The following is a 7,838-nucleotide window of genomic DNA, read 5'->3' on the forward strand; positions in this document are numbered from 1 at the left end:
CCCACTCCCGATGGTCGCTCTCTTCGGAGCTGTTGGGTACACCTCCCAGACAGGGCGGCCGGGCAGACGCGCTCCTCACTTCCCAGACGGGGCCGCCGGGCAGAGGCGCTCCTTACTTCCCAGACGGGGCGGCCAGGCAGAGGCGCTCCTCACTTCCTCCCAGACAGGGTGGCAGCCAGGCAGAGGCACTCCTCACGTCTCAGACGGGGCGGCTGGGCAGAGGTGCTCCTCACGTCCCAGAGGGGGCGGCCAGGCAGAGGCGCTCCTCACTTCCCAGATGGGGCAGCCGGGCAGAGGCGCTCCTCACTTCCCAGACGGGGCGGCCGGGCAGAGACGCTCCTCACTTCCTCCCAGACGGGGTGGCGGCCAGGCAGAGGCGCTCCTCACCTCCCAGACGGGGTGGCCAGGCAGAAGCGCTCCTCACTTCCCAGACCGGGTGGCGGCTGGGCAGAGGCGCTCCTCACTTCCCAGATGGGGCAGCCAGGCAGAGGCACTCCTCACTTCCTCCCAGACGGGGTGGCGGCCAGGCAGAGGCACTCCTCACTTCCCAGACGGGGTGGCCAGGCAGAGGCGCTCCTCACTTCCCAGATGGGGCAGCCGGGCAGAGGTGCTCCTCACTTCCTCCCAGACGGGGTGGCGGCCGGGCAGAGGCGCTCCTCACCTCCCAGACGGGGCGGCCGGGCAGAGGCGCTCCTCACCTCCCAGACGGGGTGGCCAGGCAGAGGCGCTCCTCACTTCCCATACGGGGTGGCGGCCGGGCAGAGGCGCTCCTCACCTCCCAGATGGGGCAGCCGGGCAGAGGCGCTCCTCACTTCCTCCCAGACGGGGTGGCGGCCAGGCAGAGGCGCTCCTCACCTCCCAGACGGGGTGGCTGGGCAGAGGCGCTCCTCACTTCCCAGATGGGGCAGCCGGGCAGAGGTGCTCCTCACTTCCTCCCAGACGGGGTGGCGGCCGGGCAGAGGCGCTCCTCACCTCCCAGACGGGGCGGCCGGGCAGAGGCGCTCCTCACCTCCCAGACGGGGTGGCCAGGCAGAGGCGCTCCTCACTTCCCATACGGGGTGGCGGCCGGGCAGAGGCGCTCCTCACCTCCCAGATGGGGCAGCCGGGCAGAGGCGCTCCTCACTTCCTCCCAGACGGGGTGGCGGCCAGGCAGAGGCGCTCCTCACCTCCCAGACGGGGTGGCTGGGCAGAGGTGCTCCTCATCTCCCAGATGGGGCAGCCGGGCAGAGGTGCTCCTCACTTCCTCCCAGACGGGGTGGCAGCCGGGCAGAGGCACTCCTTACCTCCCAGATGGGGCGGCCAGGCAGAGGTGCTCCTCACTTCCCAGACAGGGCGGCCGGGCAGAGGCGCTCCTCACTTCCCATATGGGGTGGCAGCCGGGCAGAGGCGCTCCTCACTTCCCAGATGGGGCAGCCGGGCAGAGGCGCTCCTCACTTCCAGACGGGGTGGCGGCCAGGCAGAGGCGCTCCTCACCTCCCAGACAGGGCGGCCGGGCAGAGGCGCTCCTCACCTCCCAGACGGGGCGGCCGGGCAGAGGTGCTCCTCACTTCCCAGACGGGGCGGCCGGGCAGAGGTGCTCCTCACTTCCCATATGGGGTGGCAGCGGGGCAGAGGCGCTCCTCACTTCCCAGATGGGGCAGCCGGGCAGAGGCGCTCCTCACTTCCTCCCAGACGGGGTGGCGGCCAGGCAGAGGCGCTCCTCACCTCCCAGACGGGGCGGCCGGGCAGAGGTGCTCCTCATCTCCCAGACGGGGCAGCCGGGCAGAGGTGCTCCTCACTTCCTCCCAGAAGGGGTGGCAGCCAGGCAGAGGCACTCCTCACCTCCCAGACGGGGCGGCCGGACAGAGGCACTCCTCACCTCCCAGACGGGGTGGCCAGGCAGAAGCGCTCCTCACTTCCCATATGGGGTGGGGGCCGGGCAGAGGCGCTCCTCACTTCCTCCCAGACAGGGTGGCGGCCAGGCAGAGGCGCTCCTCCCCTCCCAGACGGGGCGGCCGGGCAGAGGTGCTCCTCATCTCCCAGACAGGGCAGCCGGGCAGAGGTGCTCCTCACTTCCCAGACGGGGTGGCAGCCGGGCAGAGGCACTCCTCACCTCCCAGACGGGGCGGCCGGACAGAGGCGCTCCTCATCTCCCAGACGGGGCCGCCGGGCAGAGGTGCTCCTCACTTCATCCCAGACGGGGTGGCGGCCGGGCAGAGGCGCTCCTCACCTCCCAGACGGGGCAGCCGGGCAGAAGCGCTCCTCACATCCCAGACGATGGGCGGCCAGGCAGAGACGTTCCTCACTTCCTATACGGGATGGCGGTGGGGCAGAGGTGCTCCTCACTTCCCAGACGGGGCGGCCGGGCAGAGGGGCTCCTCACCTCCCAGACGATGGGCGGCCAGGCAGAGACGCTCCTCACTTCCTAGACGGGGTGGCGGCGGGGCAGAGGCTGTAATCTTAGCACTTTAAGAGGCCAAGGCAGGAGGCTGGTAGGTGGAGCTTGTAGCGAGCCGAGATCACGCCACTGCACTCCAGCCTGAGCACCATTGAGCATTGAGTGAGCGAGACTCCGTCTGCAATCCCAGCACCTCGGGAGGCCGAGGCAGGCAGATCACTGGAGGCCAGGAGCTGGAGACCAGCCCGGTCAACACGGCGAAACCCCGTCTCCACCAAAAATACAAAAACCATTCAGGCGTGGCGGCGTGCGCCTGCAATCCCAGGCACTCGGCAGGCCGAGGCAGGAGAGTCACAGGAGCCCAAGGCAGGGAGGTTGCAGCGAGCCAAGATCATGGCAGTACAGTCCAGCTTTGGCAACAGAGGGAGACCGAAAAAAGAAGGAGAGGGAGACCGAAGAAGAAGGGGAGGGGGAGGGGGAGGGGGAGGGGGAGAGGGAGAGCTAAATTTTTTATTTTTATAGAGAAGAGATTCCTATGTTGCCCAGTCTGATTTCAAACTCCTGGGCTCAAGGATCCTCTTGCCTTGGCCTCCCAAAGTGCTGGGATTACAGGCATGAGCCACTGTGCCCAGCCAATTGTGGAACATACATTAATAACATATCCAAAATGTAATTTGAAAGTTAAACATCAGGCCAGGTGTGGTGGCTCACGCCTGTAATCCCAGCACTTTGGGAGGTTGAGGAGGGCGGATCACCTGAGGTCGGGAGTTTGAGACCAGCCTGACCAACATGGAGAAACCCCATCTCTACTAAAAATACAAAATTAGCTGGGTGTGGTGGTGCATGCCTGTAATCCCAGCTACTCAGGAGGCTGAGGCAGGAGAATCGCTTGAACTTGGGAGGTAGAGATTGCGGTGAGCCAAGATTGTGCCATTGCACTCCAGCCTGGGCAACAAGAGCAAAACTCAATCTCAAAAAAGCAAAAAAGCAAAACAACAAAAAAAGAAAGTTAAACATCATTTCTTATTTGACAATGCTTCCCATGTCACTTAAAATATTAAATAAACTTGCTTATTATCTCTCTTTTGGATGCTGCAGGGGCCTCCTGTAGGATTGCAAAGTTAGTTTGTGGCCTAAAAGACTTAATTTTGAATTTAAAATTTGATTTTGAGAAGCCTGTCAAAAATTTAAAACAATCAAAATAGGAGGCTGGGCATGGTGGATCACGCCTGTAATCCAAGCACTTTGGGAGGCTGAGGGGGAGTTCGAGACCAGCCTGGCCAACATGGTGAAAACTTGTCTCTACTAAAAATACAAAAATTAGCTGGGTGTGGTGGTGAGTGCCTGTAATCCCAGCTACTTGGGAGGCTGAGGTGGGAGAATAGCTGAGCCCGGGAGGCAGAGTTTGCAGTGAGCTGAGTTCTTGCCACTGCACTCCAGTCTGGGCGACAGGGTGAGACTCCATCTCAAAAACAAACAAACAAACAATAAAAATAGGATCACAGATCACTGTAAAATAATATTTGTTTAGCCAAAGTGATAATTAAAAGGTTTTAAAAAGCAAAAACCTTTATTCTTTGATAGAAAAGTCTGTTTTTCTAACAATCAAAAGACCTAATAAAGACAGCCTGAGATAGAATCTGTCTCTTCTCTTCCTTTTTTTTTTTTTTTTTGCAGTTTACTCAAAGATAAACAAAAATATTTTGCTATATCTTATTAATCCTACACAGACTGGGCTTGGTGGCTCACACCTGTAATCCCAGCACTTTGGGAGGCTGAGGCAGGCAGATCACTTGAGGTCAGGAGTTCAAGACCAGCCTGGCCAATGTGGTGAAACCCCATCTCTACCAAAAATTAGCTGAGCATGGTGGTGCATGCCTGTAATCCCAGCTACTTGGGAGGCTGAGGCAGGAGAATCGCTTGAACCCAGGGGGTGCAGGCTGCAGTGAGCTGAGATCATGCCATGGCACTCCAGCCTTGGCAACAGAGCAAGACTCTGTTAAAAAAAAAAAAGCTATACAAAATTCTTACTCAAAAGAGAAAATCAAATTTTAGTTCCATATAGTGTATTATCAATACTAAAGCTAACTTTAATGAAACCTTACCTTTCCTCACTTCTTAGAGAAGGGTCCATAGATCCATTGTTCTGGATTCCCATCATAACTTTTTTTTTTTTTGAGACCGAGTTTCACTCTTGTTGCCCACGATCTCAGCTCACCGCAACCTCCGCCCCCCGGGTTCAAGCGATTCTCCTGCCTCAGCGTCCTGAGTAGCTAGGATTACAGGAATGTGCCACCACACCTGGCTAATTTTTGTATTTTTATTAGAGATGGGGTTTCTCCATGTTGGTCAAGCTGGTCTTGAACCCCCGACCTCAGGTGATCTGCCCGCCTCGGCCTCCCAAAGTGCTGAGATTACAGGCGTAAGCCACCACGCCCGGCCAACTTTTTATTTATTTATTTAAAATAGAGACGGGGTCTCACTATGTTGCCAGGGCTGGTCTCCTGGGTTTGAGCAATCCTCACACCTCAGCCTCTCAAAGTGCCGGGATCACAGGCATGAAACACTGTGTCCAGCCCTGTCATAACTTAAAGGGAAACTTTTACAATGTTTGGAGCACTGATGTTCTGGAAATTAAGGAGGAGGGTGTCCTCAAGTTCCTTGCAGCAGGAAGCCACTTAGGTAGCACCAACCTTGACTTCCAAATGGAACAGCACATCTATAAAAGGAAAAGTGATGGCATCGACATCATAAATCTGGAGAAGCTTCTATTGGCAGCTTGTGCTATTGAAAACCCTGCTGATGTCAGCATCATCCTCCAGGAATACTAGCTGGTTGGCTGTGCTGAAGTTTGCTGCTGCCATTGGAGCCACTCCTATTGCTGGCTGTTTCATTCCTGGAACTTTCACTAACCAGATCCAGACAGCCTCCTGGGGGCCATGTCTTCTGGTGGTTACTTGTCCCAGGGCTGACCACTGGCCTCCTACATAGGCCTTTTATGTTAACCTGCCTACCATAGCTCTGTGTAACACAGATTCTCCTCTGCACTGTATGGACATTGCCATTACATGCAACAAGAAGAGAGCTCAGTTAGTGGGTCTGATGTGGTGGAGGCTGGCCTGGGAAGTTCTGAGCCTATGTGGCACCATCTCCATTGGACACCCAAGGGAGGTTATACCTGGTCTCTACTTCTATAGAGATCCTGAAGAGATTGAGAAGGAAGATTGAGAAGGAAGAGCTGCTGAAAAAGCTATGTCAAGAAGGAACTTCAGAGTAAATAGACTGCTCCACCTCCTGTATTCACTGCTGCTCAGCCTGAAGTTGCACGCTGGTCTGAAGGCATGCAGGTGCCCTCTGTGCCTGTTTAGCAGGTTCCCACTGAAGACTGGAGTGCTCAGCCTTCCACAAAAGACTGGTCTGCAGCTCCCACTGCTCAGGCCACTAAATGGGTACGAACAACCACTGAGTGGGCTTAAGCTATTCTTCCAGTCTCTTAAGCAATGTGGAAATAAGGTTGATGGAAAGTAAACATCAGTTTTCTAAAAATAAATAAACAATTAAAACCTTATAAATAAATCCATCCAGTTTCAGTCAGCTTTTGACCCACAAGATTTTCATAAACCTTTTATAATCTCTTATACATTTTTTTCTATTCTCTTTCTCTTCCCAACTTTCTACATTCATTTAATGTTATTGATATCTTTTTTCTTCATTTAAAAACAACCCTTAAGGCTGGGCACAGTGTCTCATGCCTGTAACCCCAGCACTTTGGAAGGCTGAGGTAGGAGGATCACTTGAGCCCAGGAATTTGAGATCAGCCTGGGAAACATTGTGAGACCCCATCTTTACAAAAAAAAGTTTGAAAATCAGCTGGGTAAGCCAGGCACGGTGGCTTACGCCTGTAATCCCAGCACTTTGGGAGGCTGAGGCAGGTGGATCACCTAAAGTCGAGAGTTCAAGACCAGCCTGACCAACATGGAGAAACCTCGTCTCTACTAAAAAATACAAAATTAGGTGGGCATGGTGGCGCATGCTTGTAATCCCACTTGGAGGCTGAGGCAGGAGAGTTGCTTGAGCAAGGGAGGTGGAGGTTGTGGTGAGCTGAGATCACGCCATTGCACTCTAGACTGGGCAACAAGAGCAAAACTCCATCTCAAAAAAAAAAAAAAAAAAGAAAAAGAAAAAAAAAGAAAATCAGCTGGGTTGGCAGAGCACACATCTGTAGTCCAGATACTCAAGAGGCTGAGGTGAGAGAATTGCTTGAGCCTGGCAGGTCAAGGCTACAGTCAGCCATGATTGCTCCACTGCACTCTAGACTGGGTGGCAGAGTGAGACCCTTTCTCAAAAAAAAAAAAAAAAAAAAAAAAAAAACACTTTTAAATAACTTCTTAAATGCACAAATTTATTTTTTCTCAACAAACACACATCTTAATGCCTTTACAACTTTTATCTCCCCAAATATGTCTTGCTTTTCTTTATACATGCTGTATACAGAGTTGTTTTCCTTATATTTAGTAGTTATTGCTTTTTTGTGCCCTTTTGGGTCCTGAATTTACACATCAGGCATAGAGCTTGGGACAGGAAAGAGCTGTGAAGCAAATTCCTGGAGGATCAAACCCCTTCCAGCATGGCCAGGTAGCACAGCTGAGCCAGGGATGATGGGGCCATATTGGGTTTGGCTCTGCCTTGCAGCTGGTAGTCCAAACACTGAGGACATGCATATTTCTGCAGGCCTCACTATGGTCATCTGTCCAAACCCCAGAATCCAGAGACTCAAAACCAAATACAATCATACAGTAAGATGTGTGCAAGGTTTCAGGGAGCCCAGCAGCCAGACCTTACAGCTTTAGCTCAATTTAGACAAATCAAGCAAGTTTAAGAAATATTGAAGAAGTAGCAGTTTTATGACCTTAAAACATGTAATAGGCTGGGCGTGGTGGCCCACGTCTGTAATCCCAGCACTTTGGGAGGCCAAGGTGGGCAGATCACTTGAGGTCAGGAGTTCGAGACCAGCCTGGCCAACATGGTGAAATCCTGTTTCTACTACAAATACAAAAATTAGCCGAGTGTGGTGGCATACACCTGTAGTTTAGCTATTCGGAAGGCTGAGGCAGGAGAATCACTTGAACCTGGGAGACGAAAGTTGTGGTGAGCTGAGATCTCACCACTGTACTCCAGCCTGGGCAACAAGAGCAAAACTCCATCTCAAAAACAAAAACGAAAAACAAATTAAAAGACCATGTAATAGAGACAATGTAAACCTGTCTGTCATTAGACCCAGGCAAAAACAATTATATTTAACTGACAATCCTGAAGCCTTTCCAATTTTCTTTCCTTCCTTCTTTCCTGCCTTCCTTCCTTCCCTCCTCCCTTCCCTTCCCTTCCCTTCCCTTCCCCTCCTCTCCCCTCCCCTTCCCTTCCCTTCCGTTCCCTTTCTTTCTTTCTTCTGGAGATAGAGTCT

The 7,838-nt window shown here is 53.6% G+C and overlaps 1 pseudogene; it reads left to right on the forward strand.

Annotated features, from left to right (window-relative positions):
- Nucleotides 1-4,935: 4,935 nt before the first annotated feature.
- Nucleotides 4,936-5,853, forward strand: LOC100431328 (small ribosomal subunit protein uS2-like; annotated as a pseudogene).
- The last annotated feature ends 1,985 nt before the right edge of the window (nt 5,854-7,838 follow it).

Source organism: Pongo abelii, chromosome 12, assembly GCF_028885655.2.
Source record: "Pongo abelii isolate AG06213 chromosome 12, NHGRI_mPonAbe1-v2.0_pri, whole genome shotgun sequence".
Lineage (NCBI taxonomy): Eukaryota > Metazoa > Chordata > Mammalia > Primates > Hominidae > Pongo > Pongo abelii.